Here is a 20,948-nt window from a genome sequence, read left to right as displayed (position 1 = left end):
GGAACTTCTCTAAGTGGGAAACACAAGAGAAGAAAAGGACCTACAAAAACAAACCCAAAACAATTAAGAAAATGGTCATAGGAACATACATATCGATAATTACCTTAAACGTGAATGGATTAAATGCCCCAACCAAAAGACATAGACTGGCTGAATGGATACAAAAACAAGACCCATATATATGCTGTCTACAAGAGACCCACTTTAGACCTAGGGACACATACAGACTGAAAGTAAGGGGATGGAAAAAGATATTCCATGCAAATGGAAATCAAAAGAAAGCTGGAGTAGCTATACTCGTATCAGATAAAATAGACTTTAAAATAAAGAATGTTACAAGAGACAAGGAAGGACACTACATAATGATCCAGGGATCAATCCAAGAAGAAGATATAACAATTATAAATATATATGCACCCAACATAGGAGCACCTCAATACATAAGGCAACTGCTAACAGCTATAAAAGAGGAAATCGACAGTAACACAGTAATAGTGGGGGACTTTAACACCTCACTTACACCAATGGACAGATCATCCAAAATGAAAATAAATAAGGAAACAGAAGCTTTAAATGACACAATAGACCAGATAGATTTAATTGATATATATAGGACATTCCACCCAAAAACAGCAGATTACACGTTCTTCTCAAGTGCGCACGGAACGTTCTCCAGGATAGATCACATCTTGGGTCACAAATCAAGCCTCAGTAAATTTAAGAAAATTGAAATCATATCAAGCATCTTTTCTGACCACAACGCTATGAGATTAGAAATGAATTACAGGGAAAAAAACGTAAAAAAGACAAACACATGGAGGCTAAACAATACGTTACTAAATAACCAAGAGATCACTGAAGAAATCAAAGAGGAAACAAAAAAATACCTAGAGACAAATGACAATGAAAACACGACGACCCAAAACCTATGGGATGCAGCAAAAGCAGTTCTAAGAGGGAAGTTTATAGCTATGCAAGCCTACCTAAAGAAACAAGAAAAATCTCAAGTAAACAATCTAACCTTACACCTAAAGAAACTAGAGAAAGAAGAACAAACAAAACCCAAAGTTAGCAGAAGGAAAGAAATCTTAAAGATCAGAGCAGAAATAAACGAAATAGAAACAAAGACAACAATAGCAAAGATCAATAAAACTAAAAGTTGGTTCTTTGAGAAGATAAACAAAATGGATAAGCCATTAGCCAGACTCATCAAGAAAAAGAGGGAGAGGACTCAAATCAATAAAATCAGAAATGAAAAAGGAGAAGTTACAACAGACACCGCAGAAATACAAAGCATCCTAAGAGACTACTACAAGCAACTTTATGCCAATAAAATGGACAACCTGGAAGAAATCGACAAATTCTTAGAAAGGTATAACCTTCCAAGACTGAACCAGGAAGAAACAGAAAATATGAACAGACCAATCACAAGTCATGAAATGGAAACTGTGATTAAAAATCTTCCAACAAACAAAAGTCCAGGACCAGATGGCTTCACAGGTGAATTCTATCAAACATTTAGAGAAGAGCTAACACCCATCCTTCTCAAACTCTTCCAAAAAATTGCAGAGGAAGGAACACTCCCAAACTCATTCTGTGAGGCCACCATCACCCTGATACCAAAACCAGACAAAGACACTACAAAAAAAGAAAATTACAGACCAATATCACTGATGAATATAGATGCAAAAATCCTCAACAAAATACTAGCAAACAGAATCCAACCACACATTAAAAGGATCATACACCACGATCAAGTGGGATTTATCCCAGGGATGCAAGGATTCTTCAACATACGCAAATCAATCAATGTGATACACCATATTACCAAATTGAAGAATAAAAACCATATGATCATCTCAATAGATGCAGAAAAAGCTTTTGACAAAATTCAACACCCATTTCTGATAAAAACTCTCCAGAAAGTGGGCATAGAGGGAACCTACCTCAACATAATAAAGGCCATATATGACAAACCCACAGCAAACATCATTCTCAATGGTGAAAAACTGAAAGCATTTCCTCTAAGATCAGGAACGAGACAAGGATGTCCACTCTCACCACTATTATTCAACATAGTTCTGGAAGTCCTAGCCACGGCAATCAGAGAAGAAAAAGAAATAAAAGGACTACAAATTGGAAAAGAAGAAGTAAAACTGTCACTGGTTGCGGATGACATGATACTATACATAGAGAATCCTAAAGCTGCCACCAGAAAACTGCTAGAGCTAATCAATGAATATGGTAAAGTTGCAGGATACAAAATTAATGCACAGAAATCTCTTGCATTCCTATACACTAATGATGAAAAATCTGAAAGAGAAATTAAGGAAACACTCCCATTTACCATTGCAACAAAAAGAATAAAATACCTAGGAATAAACCGACCTAGGGAGACAAAAGACCTGTATGCAGAAAACTATAAGACACTGATGAAAGAAATTAAAGATGATACCAACAGATGGAGAGATATACCATGTTCTTGGATTGGAAGAATCAACATTGTGAAAATGAGTATACTACCCAAAGCAATCTACAGATTCAATGCAATCCCCATCAAATTACCAATGGCATTGTTTACGGAGCTAGAACAAATCCTCTTAAAATTTGTATGGAGACACAAAAGACCCCGAATAGCCAAAGCAGTCTTGAGGGAAAAACATGGAGCTGGAGGAATCAGACTCCCTGACTTCAGACTATACTACAAAGCTACAGTAATCAAGACAATATGGTACTGGCACAAAAACAGAAACATAGATCAATGGAACAAGATAGAAAGCCCAGAGATTAACCCACGCACCTATGGTCAACTAATCTACGACAAAGGAGGCGAAGATATACAATGGAGAAAAGACAGTCTCTTCAATAAGTGGTGCTGGGAAAACTGGACAGCTACATGTAAAAGAATGAAATTAGAATACTCCCTAACACCATACACAAAAATAAACTCAAAATGGATTAGAGACCTAAATATAAGAGTGGACACTATAAAACTCTTAGAGGAAAACATAGGAAGAACACTCTCTGACATAAATCACAGCAAGACCTTTTTTGATCCACCTCCTAGAGTAATGGAAATAAAAACAAAAATAAACAAGTGGGACCTAACGAAACTGCAAAGCTTTTGCACAGCAAAGGAAACCATAAACAAGACGAAAAGACAACCCTCAGAATGGGAGAAAATATTTGCAAATGAATCAACGGACAAAGGATTAATCTCCAAAATATATAAACAGCTCATTCAGCTCAATATTAAAGAAACAAACACCCCAATCCAAAAATGGGCAGAAGACCTAACCAGACATTTCTCCAAAGAAGACATACAGACGGCCACGAAGCACATGAAAAGATGCTCAACATCACTAATTATTAGAGAAATGCAAATCAAAACTACAAGGAGGTATCACCTCACTCCTGTTAGAATGGGCATCATCAGAAAATCTACAAACAACAAATGCTGGAGAGGGTGTGGAGAAAAGGGAACCCTCTTGCACTGTTGGTGGGAATGTAAATTGATACAGCTACTATGGAGAACAATATGGAGGTTCCTTAAAAAACTAAAAATAGAATTACCATATGACCCAGCAATCCCACTACTGGGCATATACCCAGAGAAAACCGTAATTCAAAAAGACACATGCACCCGAATGTTCATTGCAGCACTATTTACAATAGCCAGGTCATGGAAGCAACCTAAATGCCCATCGACAGACGAATGGATAAAGAAGTTGTGGTACATATATACAATGGAATATTACTCAGCCATAAAAAGGAACGAAATTGAGTCATTTGTTGAGACGTGGATGGATCTAGAGACTGTCATACAGAGTGAAGTAAGTCAGAAAGAGAAAAACAAATATCGTATATTAATGCATGTATGTGGAACCTAGAAAAATGGTACAGATGAGCCAGTTTGCAGGGCAGAAGTTGAGACACAGATGTAGAGAATGGACATATGGACACCAAGGGGGGAAAACTGCGGTGGGGTGGGGATGGTGGGGTGCTCAATTGGGCGATTGGGATTGACATGTATACACTGATGTGTATAAAATTGATGCCTAATAAGAACCTGCAGTATAAACAAACAAACAAAACAACTAATACTAAACTTTCATTGGGTTATTTGTATGGAAATATGTTAATATAAATGTTTCAGACATTACATGAAATTTCTAAAAATCTTATATTTGTATGTGTATGGAAATATGTATGGAAATATGTTAATAGAAATGTTTCAGACATTACATGAAATTGCTAAAAATCTTATATGTTCTGGTATAATGTTATATGTAATAATCCTAGTTATTACTTTAAAATGTATATCTCAGAAATAACTAACTTTCTTGTCAACTGCATTATTATGAACTTTCATCAAATCTTTAACCGTGGTCATTTTTAAGTCTTTTGTCATAAAGAAAAAAAAAAAAAAAGAAAGAAATAGTCAGTTAGTTAGTTAATTGTGCCGGGTCTTAGTTGCCACAGGCCAGCTCCTTAGTTGTGGTAATGACATATTTTATATTCTTTTTTGTTCCTGAACAAAGGCCTCAGAATCCAGTATTTACTTGATAATGCTCACAGCATAGCTCAGCACGGAATAGCCACATTGTTTTTCTTTGGCTGCTATGTACCAAACAGCCTTTTGTACTGTTTTACCAAATGCATGTATTTAACACCTGTTTTAAAAAACATAGTGAGATCTCAAAAACTTGAAATTGACTAAAGTAAGATTCTCTCTGTAGTACTACTTATTTGACCAACACCACCTGATAACACCGGTGTGGTGCACCGAGCCTTACTCTAGCATATCGGGATACACCCCGTTTCGACAAGTGTTCATCCTCCAAGTCCCCAAGGCCTCTCACACACTGCCAGTGAAACTGCTTCCTGCTTGGGAAAGAGTGCCCCAGTTCGTTTCTTTAGAAGCTTGAAGGCTATGTAAGCCCTCCAAAAGGTTAGAGGGCAAAGAACAACTCTAAAACTGGCACATTTGTTTAAAGAAAAAGACTTGTCAATATTACGAGAGCCAGCTTGCTTTCACTTGTGACACGTTTTCTTAGGAGGCAAGGGATGTGGCCATGTGACTTGGACAAGCTGTTTCCCTCTGTCTCAGTGTCCCACCTGTGAGTGGGTAGTCTGACGAAGCTTAATGACAGACATCTGAATAACGATCATGAACAGTGGCATCTAATTTCCAAAATAAAAACAGGAGAATGAGTATGTCTTTCACAACAGGACGTCAAGTCTACCTCAAAGATATTGGTAGCCTTGAGTCCACTGCTTCTCACTGAGTGCAACTGTGCCCCCCAGGGGACATCTGGGGAAGTCTGAAGGTGATTTTGGCTGTCACGACTGGGAGGAGAGAGAGGGAATGTTACGGGCACCTAGTGAGTAAGAGGTCGGGACCTTGCTAAACACTCTACGATGCACAGGACTCACACACCACAGCAAAGGTTTATCTGGCCCCAAAAGTCAATGCCTTGGTTGAGAAACCCTGCCTTAGAGCAAACCACGGATACTCATCTTTAGCAGGTAACAGGGCATTTACTACCCACCTGTAAACCTACAGACTTCCCGACTTACACAGCTAATCCTGTGGCAGGAATGAAATAGAGAGCGTGTGACCATCTGGTAGTACCTAGGTTTGCCCCTCAAGTCACATGAGACAGTGCTGGAGACTGACATTTTCTATATTGGAGGTCTCTGGCAAGCCACCAGTTTTCTAACCTAAAAAGTCTAAGCAGCATTGTTACAATACACATAATAACACGACAATTCTGCTTTTATAGAGAAATTCGATGTGGGAAAGGAGCTTATCTGACATCAGAAGCAAATGCTTTGAACACATCACATCTGCTGGTTCGACTGTCAAATCTTGACAGCTGGAGACGTAGGAAGGTAGACAGGAGAGAACAGACCAAAGTTACGGGCCTGCTGAGTCCTCGGGGCTAACCATAATACACTTCGTACTGCCCTGGGTCCAGGGGTGTGTTCTAACACCCTCTCAGTCACTTACGGTCCATAGACAGACCAAGTATAAATTCACAATTACCAGCAAGTGTACCAAAAAAAGGCAGAGTTAAGAAACTTAAATGCGAGCCCTACCTGGTCTTTTTCTTCTTCATCGACAGAATCATCCGATTTTGCTTTTTCAGGGTCTTCCTCAGGTTTCCGTTTGGCAGGCCTGTCACACACACACACACAGTAAAGCCAACTGTTAGCTCACCAGACCCTAGACCTCCAGTGGGCACGAAACAACTCATATTCCTCCCTACCAAGAGTACCCTCTCTTTGGAAAGATTCAGGGCATGGTCCCCTCTTCCCTCTGAGAAGCCCTTTTTGCCAGGACATTAAAAGAAGCTTCGAGCTTAATGTTTCTTTGGATGACAGGTTTAGAATACCACCATTTTGCAAACCTTAAGAAATAATGGATCTAGACTTTGATCAATGGCTGCTACAATCACCGAAGAGACATTACATGCCTCTGATGGACAGCCCCATGCTGTCAATGAAGTCTCACAAAATAAAGCTGGAATCTGATCAAGACTCTAGACCTAACTACCAGTTTACAGAAAACTGGAGGCAAGGGAACACATTAAACACCAAAACGATGCAGTCAGCCAGACCTAGAAGCTATTAGAAAAAAAGACCTATTTTCTTTAAATCAATGGCAAGAAGATAAGGAATCTATCACTCGAAAGGCTTAAGGAGCAAATCAACCAAACTCTGTTACACAAGGGGAAGAATGAACACTGCTATATATTTGTTAGTAAGGAACTGTTACACTTTATAAGGCCTGTTTTGTCTTCTTCAAAAGACTGTTTGCTAGATGTTAGCAATTATGGCAAAATATGAATAAAAAACTTGTCAGAGAAAGAGACCTTGTCATCTAGAAATACAGTATGTGTGGATAAGATGACATGTCCGATTTGTTTCAAAGTAATCCAACTGGGAAGAGATGGGTGGGTATGGAGCTGTAATCCATTTGGAACAATTTTCACTTGGAGCATGTGGGGGTATAGATGAAACAACAGCCAGGAGATGTTAACTGTTGACACTGGGTGATAGGTACACAGGGGTTCATTTTACTATCCTTGGTAATTCTGTGCATGTACATTTGAAGTTGCCTATGTGAAGAGTAAAAATGGATGAGATCTTCAGAAATGCTGTTCACGAATGTCTAATAACAGAATATCAAAAGGAAAACCGAAGCAATGTGGAAGTCAGAATTACTAAGTTACATCCTACTAATTTATATGTGTTTTACCAAAAACCGTTGGCCCCTAAAATGGGGGCTGTCCATTCATTATATACTGACCTCCTTGTGAAATGAGATGTGATGGTGGTCTGCCTGGCAGTTTGCCTTCTAATCCTGGGGCTAGATGAGACTTCAGCTGCTTAAAGAAAAAGAAACAAAAAAGCCACTATGAATAAAGAGTTCACAGCCAAGGTACAGTTCTTCAGCATTACCAAGCTGGTGCAGAGACCAGGTTCTGAGGATTAAGTAACCTTCTCTTCTTATTCTCAGCAACCACCATCTTGATAAACTCATCAAATTAGCACCTGCCAGTCTGCTGGGCCATTTCAACACAAGCTCTTGTATGAGGGGCCCAACCCTGAGACGCACAAGGAAACAGAGCCTCCGTTTATTTCGTCAAAAGATGAAGTGGCCAAGCACCTGACCTGAGCTCAAGTCCCATGCTCTTTTTTTAAAAATTCCAGAAGAGTTACTCTGACTACAAGTGGGGAAGGAGTCTAAGAATAAATGTTTAGCTTAAACAGGCATGTAACTTACAAGTCATAGATATCAGCAGCTCCTGTTATCTTATACCTCATAAATTCAACCGCATTTGGGGATCTAATGCTCTATAACTTGGCTGAAGACAAAAATTTAAAGTATATATCTAAGCTAGTTAGACGTATACACAAGAGGGAATTCCACGGCGGTCCAGTGGTTAAGACTCGGCACTCTCACTGCCAAGGGCCGGGGTTCGATCCCTGGTTGGAGAACTAAGATGGTACAAGCCGAGCAACACAGCCATCCCCCCACCAAAAAAAAGGATACACAAAAAACAAGTACTGCCGGTGGAGGGGTTGTGTGGGGGGGGAACAGACAGACCCTATGGCGCCAAGTCTGTCCTCCCCTTAGGTGGCACCAGATTCCAACGAGGTCAAACGAGTCAAGCGCTCTTACAGTTTGTTTCTCCATCGGACTTGCTTCTCCTGGGCATGCAAAGTTTGGAAACAGGTTTGGGGGACTTGTTTTTCTCTGCTATTTCCACTCTGCGCTCCTCACCACTTGTCTGGCTCCCGTTTTCTAGACAGCCGTTCACTTCCCAACTGAAAGCATGAGCTCTGTTCTCCAAGGACAAATCTTTATTTAAAAGGGATCTGCCTTGAGCCAGGTAGCCCTCCTACAGCAGGAAAGGATCATTTAAGTAGCAGTGACTGTAAACAAGGGGCCATGAGAGAATAAGGAAACACAGGCGCTTCCTTCATAACTATCAGGGAACAGGGAGAGGTGGGATTATTCTGCCTCCCTGGTCACAGACAAGTTACATGGGAGGAAACGTTTTCTAGCCGCCGGGATGCTGACGACTTACCTCTGATAATTCTTCTCTATGTAGTTTGGTTTTCAAGTCACACAACTGATTCTTTATTTCTGTCTGCAGAAATTCACGCAAGAGATTCCGTTTCTCCTTCATGCATTCCTAAGGGAAGGACAGAGGTTTACAAGTCTCCACATTCCCAAGGTAGGAACCAATGGACTAATACACAAATAGTTACACTGCCTGGTCACATAACAATGACTGAATGGCAGGCAATGCTGAGTCGGCCAAAAAGAAAACTAAATATTCACAAGACATGTTCCTGATGTTTCCGTTAAGATCATATCACACACCATCTCCAGAGTGGTGACAAATGGAAAGATTAGAGGTGAAACAGACACATAATAGAGTACTAGAACAAAACTGATTTGGAAAAACAGTGTGACCAGGACAAGTTATAATCCAGACTTGATGGTACGGAACCCAGACTGGGAAACTCGATGAGTTACCAAAAGCTAACCCATAATAGCCTATTAGTACAGCACATTAGACAGAAACATCCACGTCATCCTCAACTTTAGGGAAAAGAGAGCCAATTCCACTTAATTTTGTTTTTATGAACTACATAGTATCTGTCAAATGGTCACATTTGATCATATATTTTGTTAAGGTGGAGATTACCTTACCTTTTCTGTTAACTATCTCTTTCCAAATCTTTGAGCCTGGGGGAAGAAAAGGGAAGAAACAAACGCTTGTTCAGCAACATTGTCCACCTGTAAGAATGCCACACTTTAAAGAACTTTGGAAATAAGTTGAACATGAATGTTAGAAAAAAATACAATGGTTTTTCCCTCCCCCAGTGTCTAGAATGCCCTACTGTAATGCCTGCACGTTAAGAAGTTATTTTCAATATGAATGAGGTCCCCCTTTTGGGGGGTGGTTTTCTGATGGTGGTAAGAGATGATATAGGAGATTATCTTCCGATAATATAGGGAAATCTATCTAAAGTAATTATTCAGTACTTGCCTGATAAGTCAAATTTGAAATTCTTCCATTTCACTGAATTCTTTCCTTCTTTCAACTTTTAATTAATAGAGTAAATTACATGATCCCATCACTCTCTTCAAGACAGTCTATAAATAACCTTAAATGTCATAAGTCGGAATTCATTACAGAAATTCACCCGTCATTTTCCAGTAAAGGAAAGCAGCAATTCAAATACAAGCAGTAATACTGTAGTGTAGCAATTTGTTGCAGAGAAAAATGTTTATTTAAAAATTTCAAAATACTTTGTACACCAGCCCTCACTAAAAGTATTTTTTAACTGTACTGACATGGACCTGAACCCTTAAGAATTCATCTTTTTCCTCATTATATTTTGTAACCTGACATGCTTTGAAAATAGGCATATATTTTTTAAGTTACAAAACTATTTCAACTCAAAGAATTGTTTAACTTAGGCAAAAAGAAGAGATTAACAATATTATACTCAAACAATTTGCTTCCAATAGATAGAACTGAAGGGGGTATAAAATGACATTCCTCAAGTCTTCTGGATTTTATTTACTCATTGTAATGTACAAAGAGACCCAGGTCCCACCAGGTTAGGGACGTTGCTTCTATGATTTATCTTCTAAAGACAATGGATGAGCAAACCCACCTCCCCTTTAGCCCTGGTTAGCATCAGTCCCAGTGAACCTTCATTTCTCTTTCCTATCTAAATCAAGCTATTCCTCTATAATAACCCATTCTGAATAATGATTATTGAGATTTAAATAACAGCTTTCCAAAAACAACTCTATAGCAATTTATTCCAAATTAGCCCAATCTACAGTTTCTTCTTCATTTTAAGTGAAAAAGTAAAGAATAAAAACATTAGCTAATTTTTAACACATCATTTATCAATGATTCAAGTTGAAAACTGCTTCAACTTTAGCATCTCATGGGTACAAACGGATAAGGAATTTTATGCTAGAAGATTTGGTTGGATACCTGAAGATGTGGTTTATTTATGAGAGTTTTTGTGTTGTGTGTTGATAGATTTAACAACTAAAGAGATTTTGAACATCTTGGGGAGTACTCAATGACTGTCTAATTGTTTCTGTAACTTAGAATGTTTTTCAAGCGCACACGATATAAAAAGTATTATATTATAAAAGTAATATAATTTTGTCTTAATGGATTCTTTCCTAGAAATGGAGCAAATGTTTTGGCTACCAAATCCTTGCAATGATATTTAGTACTGTATTTTTAGCTTCTGCTCTTCTTAAATAACCCAAAAGCTGTACTTTTTATTTAAACCATGAGAACATAAAAGTAGGTGTATAGGTCAAGAGAAAGTACATCCATTTTGTGTCTTTGCCGACTCTTTTCAGATTGATATGTCATCTTTGTCTGAAATAGCAAGCCACATAATTTTGCATAGAAAATAAGAAACATACCTATAAGCTATTTTTAAGTGTTAACATTTAAAGGGACCAGCACTACATAATATTTTTAATTCCATAAATATTTACTGATATCTGCATTATTATAACTCTCAAATTTTTCCTTAGAATTTTGAAAGAACTTCCTTCATTCCAGTATCATGGAAAAGTTTTTCAAGCTTAATTCAACAGGGTATTTCAACTAGCCGGTATCTTTGATCTTTATTATGGTTAATTTTTCTTCATGAAGTGACCAAATTTGAATAAGGCTGATGGTCCATCATGGGGGAGATTCATCTCTCCGGCTTCTTCCTGCTGAGGGAGAATCATCTTTGGTTTGTGACATCACAGTCTGAGCTGGGCAAGTGGCTGTGATAGCAAACCGAGGATTATATCCCTTCAGTGTGAATGAGCTGCAAGAGATGTGGGTGCTATCATTTCAAGTCCTGTCACAGAGACACTACTGAGATGCATGACAGGAGTCAAGTGAGGGAAAGATGCTTGCATTGCAATTGTCACTTTTACAGCATCAGCCATTAAAGATAAAAGTACCATTTCACAGTTTCCTTCATTATTAATTTAAAAGAGGGAGTAAACGTCATGTTAATAAAACTCACAGATAATGATAAAATGGGAGGGAGGAAAGTAACCAGCGAGTAACCAGACAATAAAGGAAGAGGGACACGGAGAGTGAGGGATGGGTGCACAACTCAGCCGCGCCTCTGGCCACAGGAAGAGCAAAAAAATAGAAGGCGCCAGCGCGCAGTGGCGGGCTGGAAACCCTCCGACCTCGGAGAACTGCGGAGAACCGGGGACCGGAGTCAACAACGGCTCCCAGGCGGTCCCAGCGTCCCGACCCGCACCCGGCCGCGACACAGTTTCCACAAACTGAGACACACGGAGCCCGCGCGAGGGGCGGCGGGTCGCGCGGGCTTCCCCGCCGGCTCCCCTGCAGGCCGGTCCCCCGCAAGCCGAGCGCACGAAAGGGCGCCCGCTGCGCTTTCCCTCCCGAAGGTGGGCTGCAGGGCCCAAGCGTAAACCCTGAGACAACAACACGCGCACCACGCCGCCACGGGGGACGAGAGGCCGGGCGCCCACCTGCCCGGACACCCTGCATTTCTGGAATCACCGGACGCCTGTGTAAATTTCCGTTCGGCGTGTCATTTGCCAAAGGCCACTCAAGATCAGGGGACAGGATGCCTCCTCTCCAAGGGTCCAGCCAGCCCACCCACTAAAATTACAGGACACAATGCCTCCGTTCCAAGGGCCCTGCCAGCCCACCCACTCAAATTAGGGGAGACAACGCCTCCTCTCCAAGGGTCCAGCCAGCCCACCCACTCAAGATCAGAGGGACAAAATGCCTAACTAAAACACCACAAAACAAAAACACAAAAAACTGGAGAGAGGAAGGAAAGGGTGTCCTCAAAAATAAAAAAGCTAAGCACGTTGACAGCGCTAAGAATAAACTACCAGGAAAAAGAAACCCTACATGTCAGATCATAAAGTACGGAAGGGCAAGCCCGCCGGCAGTCCAGGCCCGGGGGGACCGGGGTCCCCAGCCCTACAGAGCCAACGGCAGCCCGCCTCGGGCGCCCCTCGGAAGCGCGGGGTCCCCGCGGCCGAGTCTGCGCCCCCGGCCGGCCCCGGCTCCCCTCTGCCCACCCTGCGCGCGGGGGCTGGACACGGCCGCGGAGAACCACGGCGGGGCGGGAAGGGGGGCTCCAAAGAGGGTCTGGCGACTCGAGTCGCTCCGTTTCTCGGTGGGCTCAGCGCGCGCCGTGGGGGAAGAGGGGCGGGGGTCCGGGAAGAGGGGACGGGTGGCACTCACGTAGACCGGCAGCGGCCACGGGTAGACGGCGGGCTCGGCCCCCACGGACGACTCCAGCCTGGGCTCCAACTTCTCCCCCATGTCTTCGCGCGCGGCCCCCGCACCAGGCTAGTCTGGCGGTTGGGGGGAGGGGCGGGACGCCCGCCGGCGGGGGCGGGGCAGGCGGGCAGGCGGGCGGGCGGGCGGGCGGGCGGGAGGCTGAGGGGAGGGGGCCTGGCCTGGACCTCAGCCACCGCCGCCGCCGCCGCCGCCGCCGCCGCGCTCCCGTCTGGCCCCCGGCTCCCTCTTTGTGGTCACAGGCCCGGGACCTCCAGCGCTGCCGCCAACTCGGGCCGGCGTGAGGCGAGCACAATGAGCCGGGGCCGGGCTGAACCACTCACTCGCGGCGCGCGCGCGCCGCCCACCCCGTGGACTCGCCCGCTTCACCTACGCACGCACGCACGCACGCACGCACGTCTTCGGCTGCCCCCGGCCACCCGCACCGGCCCGAAGTCGGGACCCGGGGAGACCCCCTCGGGGCTTGGGGTGGCGGGTTCGACTCCCGCCCTTGACGTACCGTGACACACACACACACACACACACACACACACACACACACCCACCCACCCACCCAATAATAAGACTATAATTCCTCATTAAATATGACAGCCGGAATCCCGGCTTCTGTTCACAAAAATGCCCTGTATTTAGCCTATGCTAGGCACCAGACCCTGGACGCTCAGTACTGGCAAAAAAGGAAATGCCCTGCCCTCATGGCGCTGCCATTTTAATTGGAATAGTAGTGACAATGGTCAAGGGAGAAAATAAAGTGTCATCATCGCCACGGGGATGGTTAATCTCATGTGCGCACTGCGTGGGGCCCCGGCAACCACAAACATTATTCCAGATGTGGCCAGGAAGGTATTTTTCAGAAGAGATGAACACTGAAATTGGTCCACTTTGGGTAAAGGAGATTGTCAATGCCGTGGCGTGGGTGGGCCTCGTCCATCAGCTGAAGGACTGGAGAGAAAAATGAGGTTCCGAAGAAAGAGGGAACTGTTCCTCCAATGGCCTTGGGACATCAGCTCTTCCCTGTGTCTCCAGCCCAGAGTCCTGCCCTGACTTGCCTGCCTCACGGTCACATGAGTCAACTCCTTAAAACAAAACTATATATGTAAAAATACTGAATATATACAAGCCTATTAATTTGTATATGTGTGCATACATATTATATATATGTATACACGTATGTTTATATGTGCGTGCGTTTGTAGTATATGTGTAAGTACTATATACAGTATACATACAAGCCTATATATTTGTGTGTATATATTGTATACATGTATGTATGTGCATATATATAGTATACATTTTATAAATGTGAACATGCTGTGTATATACACACACCCATATATTGATATATGGGTGTGTGTAGATATACAGTTTATGTACACTGTATGTATGTATACAGTGTGTATTTATATATAGGTGTGTATATATGTTGTATACCTGTATGTGTATATGTTTCTAGGTGTTACATGTATATATGTATATACTGTTATATACACACTTGCGTATGTATTTATATGTGTATGTACATGCGCATATTTACATATAGGTGTGTATGTGTGTGTATACATTGTATATATGTATATATCTGATATATATGATATATGTACGTGTACATACGATGAATTTATATATACAGTACATATATATTTTTATGCTATATGCTTTTATATGTAGGTGTATATGTGTGTCTATATGTATGTACGTGTACGTATTGCATGTATTATATGTGTATGTATGTATACTGTCTATATACACACCTAAATATCTTTGTATGTGTGTCTATATGTATGACATATATGTACCTAGGTGTGTATATTGCATATGTTATACGTATGTGTGCATACTGTATACATACAAACGATGCATTTTATATGTGTGTATGTATAGTGTCTATGTATGTGGGTATTGTATATGTTATGTGCATATGTGTGTATACATACTGTAGATATACAAACTATGCCTTTTATATGTGTGTATACAGGTAGGTGTGTATTGTATATACTATATGTGTATATGTGTGTATGCATACTGCATAGATACACTGCTGTATATTTTTGTACGCGTGTACATATGTACGTGTGTGTGTATATACACACACACACCCTATGGATTCTGTTTGTCTGGAGAACCCTCACTGATACGGACACTTATGACAATTGAGCACCTGCTCTTTGCCAGCCAGGGAGCCAAAGGCTTGTCCTTGCGGTGTCTCCCTTAAGTGTCACAAGTCCCAGGAGGGAAGGTGATGCGGCTGCTACCAGTTGAGGTGCCTCAGGGTCAGAGAGGTGCACAGGGTGGGGGGCTGGAGCCTGGTGGAGCCCAGGTGGAGTTCTAGCAGCAGTACAGCCTAGCAGTCCCACTTCCCCGGGTGCTTCTCACAAAGACGCCAAGGGAGAGACGGGATCTGAAGGAGGGGATGAGGAAGCTTCCGTGGGTCCGCAAGCCCAGACCAAGGCTGACTCGTCAAGGGTGTTAGAGGTCAGGACTGTGGTTACCCTGGGGGTGGGCTTACACAGAGCCATTCACATTCTGAAAAAGTATCCATTCTGCTCTTGTTTGTATGTTTACCCCCCTCCCCCAAATCTTTTAAAAACAGATTCTCTTGGTTGCTGGGAACACACACGGGGAAGTTGTGTGTGAGGGGGTGTGATCCAGGGGACAGGGAGGATAAGCCCCCCCACTCGTAGGGCCAGGAGTGGCTCAGCTTTGTGAGCTGAGGATGGCCCACGAGGTCCCAGAGAGAAGGGTCCCTGCTCCGTCCCTGCTCTGTGCACCCCATTCCCAGCCTGAGAAGCCCAGAGCCACCCCCCGCAACACACACACACACACACCAGGGAGGAGAGCCAGTCACCCTGGCTCCCAGGCTCTGGCTCCAAGGCTCCCGGCACTAGGAGCTCTTTTCAGCTTTCATGCTCTGTCTGTCTCTCGCCCGCCCTCCCTCCCTCCTCCGCTTCTTCCCCTCCCGCTCCATCTGTCCTCCCCTCCAGCCTGCATTTCTACACAGGATGGCTCACAGACAGCTGCTCCCCGTGCCCACCTGCCACCATTCGATGGATGTCAAAGCAAACCCTGGGGACTTCCCTGGAGGTCCAGTGATTAAGACTCCGAGCTTCCACTGGCAGGGGGCGTGGGTTCGATCCCTGGTCAGGGAAATAAGATCCCACATGCCGCACGGCATGGCCAAGAAAAATAAATGAATAAAAAATAAAGTTATAGTGATGAAACAGCCCTAGTCGTGCAAGGATGGGACGTATAGCTCTATGGTATAGAATAAAGGTCCAGAAACAGATCTATGAGAACTTGATATGACAGAAAGTGGGGAAATTAAGGAGTTTTCAATAAATGGCATTAGGACAATTGCATATCCATGTGGGAAAAAGTAAATTAGAAAAAAAAAAAAAAAAAGGCAAGCCCTGGTCAGGTGTGACCTTGGGCCCAGGGCCATTGGCACACGTTGTCATGTGGGATGTTCTTCCTTAGACTCCTCCCTCCCCCCTGTGTCACTGTCACTTCCTCCAGAACCTTCCTGGACTCCCCTACACAAGCCCGGAGTGTGCCCTCACCCGCCCTGGATCACCAGAATTCCCATCCCGGCCCACCCTTCCCTGCCAGGTAAAGAACTGTGCATGGTCAATAAGACCATAGAGGTCATTGGCCATTGCTATTGCAGCTGGAATTGTTACTGTGTTTAGATAGGGTGACCAACACCCGCCCCCAGTTTGCCCAGGACCGCTCAGGTTTGAGCGCTGGAACTCTGGGGAAACCCTCAGTCCCGGGGAACCCCAGAAGGCTGATCAGCCTATTTAGGACGGATCTTTCACTTGATCTCCCAACCCCCGAGAGCCAGAAAGGGAATCTCCCCCCTCCTTCCATTGTAACCTTCATTCATCCATCCACTCATCCCTTTATTCAACTCCTTTATTCAGCAAGTATTTATGAAGCATCTACTACACAGCAGACACTCTTCTAGGTGCTGGGGACATAACAGCATCCCTGTCCTCAAAGAGCTCACGTTCTAGCGAGGGCAGCAAACAGTCGACTGAGAAGGTGTGATTTATCACATGGCGATGATGTCTCGGAGACCACTGCAGGGCAGAGGAGGTGGGAGAGGAAAGGGGCAGGTCTAAATGCAGGCGCTGACGGGATTGGGGCAGACCTTGCCCTGGGCCAGGCTGGTTGCTTCAACACAGCTGTCCTCGCCCAGGGCCATCCTGCCCCCGCCTCACCCAGTTCTTCCGTGATGTGTGGGGAAAATCTGTGGTTGTCACAACTGGGGGGGAGGGGCCCCTGGAATCAAAGGGGTGTGGCCAGGGCTGCTGCTAAACCCCACACAGTGCCCAGGAGGGGCCCTCAGCAGAGGATGACCCGCCCCGAATAACCCCAGTGCCGCAGGGGAGACCCTGCACTAATATTATTCAGACCCGCTGGTGCCCCCAGATTCCTGCACAGGCAGGGACTCTAACCGGGTCACCTCTGTATCCCGAGGTGACCTAGAGTGGGGCAGCCAGGAGGGCTGAGATGGGCATCGGGGGTGAAATGACAAATCTCTGTGCCCACTCTCCGCGCCGCACCCCAGGGGCGATGGCCTCTATCTCCTCCCTGTGCAGGTAGCTTTTCCCTGAGCCATTTCTTCTTGTCAAGGTCCCTGTCGCAGGTTGGGTTCCCCAAAGATGACGTTGAGAGCAAGGATTGGAGTGCAGGTGGTTGATGTGAGACGTGCAGCAACAGATACAGCTGCCATAGGGTCCCACAATTCCACTCCTGGGCATAGATCTGGAGAAAACTCTAATTCAAAACTATACACACACCCCTGGGATCTCCTTGGTGCTCCAGTGGTTAAGACTCCGTGCTTCCAGTGCGGGGGGCATGGGTTCCATCTCTGGTCAGGGAACTAAGATCTCACATGCTGTGTGACAAAAAAAAAAAAGAAAGAAAGAAAGAAAAAGAAAGAAAGAGAGAAAGAAAGAGAGAGAGGGAGAGAGAGAAAGAAAGAAAGAAGGGAAGGAAGCAAGGAAGAAAGAAAGGAAGAAAGAAATAAAGGAAGAAAGGAAGAAAGAAAGAAAGGAGGAAAGAAAGGGAGGAAGAAAGGAAGAAAGAAAAAAAAAAGAAAGACAAGATACATGCACCCCAATGTTCATTGCAGCACTATTTACAATAGCCAAGACATGGAAGCTACCTAAATGTCCACTGATGGATGAATGGATAAAGAAGATGTGGTACATATATACAATGGGATATTATCCAGCCATAAAAAGAATGAAATAATGCTATTTGCAGCAATGTGGATGGACCTAGAGATTACCATACTAAGTGAAGTAAGTCAGAAGAGAAAGACACATATCATATGATCTCACTTATATGTGAAATCTAAAATACGACACAAATGAACTCGTCTACGAAACAAAAACAGACTCACAGACAGAGAGAACAGACTTGTGGTTGCCAAGGGGGAGAAAGAGTGAGGGAGGGTTGGATTGGGAGTTTGGGGTTAGCAGATGCAAACTATTAAATATAGGATGGATAAACTACAACATCCTACTGTCTAGCACAGGGAACTATATTCAACATCCTGTGATAAGCCATAATGGAAAAGAAAAAAGTTTTACTTATAGGTTCCATCCCTAACTGAGCTGGCCCATCCCCTCCCATGGTTCTAAGTGCAGCCCGAGGCTGCAGACTTCCCACCGTGGTCTTCAGCTCCAGAGCAAGCCACCTGCAAACCACCCACATCTTTCCAGGGGCTGGCAACTCTCCTTTGCTACTGATTCCAAGACACATCCAGATAGCAAAAATGTGACCATGAAAAGAAACTCAGGCATGTTCAAATCAGGGAAATAACATTCTTATCTCTGTTCAGTACTCGCTTAATTTTAGAATAGCTTAGAGTTACAAAAAAGTGGCAAAGATCTGTACAGAGTGTAGAGTGCCGTGGACCCTGACCCAGTAACCCTATCTCCAACACGTTAGTACGTTAGTATGACATGTTTATCCAACTAAGGAACCAAGATGGATACATTGTTATTAACTAAAGTCCACACTTCATTAGCATTTCCCTAGTTTTCCCCTAACATCCTTTTTCTGTCCCAGTCTCCTCTGGGCTGTGACATTTCTCAGATGTCCCTGGGTTTTGATACCTTGAAAGTTTTGAGGAGGACTGGTCAGGTATTTTGTCCCTCAATTTGTTTGTCTGTTTGTTTTCTGATGTTTTCTTATGGTTGGTCTGGAGTTATGGGGTTTGGGGCGGAAGATCCAGACAGAGATAAAAATGCCATTCTCCTCAGGTCACATCAAGGATACACACCATCAACGGGACTTATGACAAATGATTTTACCCTTGATCACCTGGCCAGTAGCGTCTTTTTTTTTTTTTTTTTGCTGCATTGGGTCTTCGTTGCGTGCGGGCTTCTGTAGTTGTGCGTGGGGGCTCAGTAGTTCTGGCTCCCAGGATCTAGAGCGCAGGCTCAGTAGTTGTGGCCCACGGGCTTAGTTGATCTGCGGCACCTGGGATCTTCCCGGACCAGAGCTTGAACCTGTGTCCCCTGCACTGGCAGGCGGATTCTTTTCTTTTCTTCTTTTCTTTTGCAACCAAAACTTTAATCCCAAGGATTCTCACAAAACATATTACAAATGACAGCATGAAAAAAAAAATTGCACAGTAACTCAAAGTTCAGCTCTACAATACTCTTAATCCGGCAGGACATTGGTATCTTGATCATCTCAGATTTCCAAAAAATATTACAAAGAGCTATGTATTCATGTACAGCAATCACAGAGTGGACTTATGACCTAACTCAAAGGTAAACTAACTTCCTTGAAACTTCTTAGATTCTCAACTCCCTGGACAACCTCTTGTCCCGTGTGAAGACTAGTGGAATTTTTAAACCTCTAATCTAGGGTAAGGGTGTGGCTTTCATTTTTACCTGCTGGCTTGTGTTCACAGCACCTTTTAAAGACTGCTTGCTTAACTACAGCTGCATACCATATCCCAGCTACAGAAAGTCTTTTACACTTTTGCCAGTGTTGTTTCCATAATAGTAAACATCACACTTTAGGTGGGCAGGAGTTAAAGTTTTATTATCAGTCTAGGCAAGACCAAAAATTCAAAGCAAATTCAATTTTGCTTAAGGGAACATTGGAAGGTAACAATTCTTCATATCACATGCCTCATGTGACCCATTTCAAACCATAGAGAATGACACCTTTATGGGTCACTGTCCCAAGAGACAAACAAATGTGAACAACTAAAACATTTAAAAAGTGCACCAAGCTTCAGAAGTCTCAAACCAAACTTGAATTTTCTGTACATACTCCTGTCAAATGAAGTTATTGCCTGTACACCACTCCTCTTGCAAAGTGGTCTTCTATTTCCTTTCATTTGACCTAGATCGGCTAGGAGACCTAGAGAAAGATCGGGACGGCTTGTGATTTCTCTCCTGGGACAGTCATCTCTCTCTTCTCCTATATCTAGAAAGGGACCTGCTCTGGCTGACGGAGAAGGCTCTCCATCTTGGAGATGTGTGGGAGGTGGAGGACTCCTCCTCCGATAATCATCTCGAGGGCGACGACCCCAAGAAGGAGGCGGTCACGATTTCGACTTCTCTTTTCCCCATTCGACAGGTCCACTCTTACTCGGCAGCCACATAGTGTTCTCCCATCTAGTTCTCGGACAGCATCGGCTGCATCTCGGGGATCTTCACATTCAACAAGAGCGAAGCCGGGAGGGCTTTTAGCAACCCACACACTTCAGAGTGGTCCGTAATAGCCTAAATCTCGTTCCAATTCAGCCTTGTTACCACTGTTTGCAAGATTCCCTACATAAACTTTACAGTCCAACGGACAGGAATCACGATGCAAGACCCTCGTGGCCTCCTGTTTTTCACGGGCCACAGGGTGGTCCCGGGCCTCTAGAATCTGGCAGCTGAATCTGCTCGCACAAGCTGTCCTGTGGGGATGCTTTTCCCCCTATGTGTCCAGCCCGGGGCCCCGCGGTCTTGGCCCGGCCTCCCCGGTGAGAGGGTGAACCCCAGCTCCCTGGAGCAGACACTCAGAGCCCTGGTGACCGGACTCACGGCTGACGGGGCTGGAGCGGCGGCTGGA

Source organism: Eschrichtius robustus, chromosome 1 (genome assembly GCF_028021215.1).
Source record: "Eschrichtius robustus isolate mEscRob2 chromosome 1, mEscRob2.pri, whole genome shotgun sequence".
Taxonomy (NCBI): Eukaryota; Metazoa; Chordata; class Mammalia; order Artiodactyla; family Eschrichtiidae; genus Eschrichtius; species Eschrichtius robustus.
Note: the sequence above shows the minus strand (reverse complement) of the source record.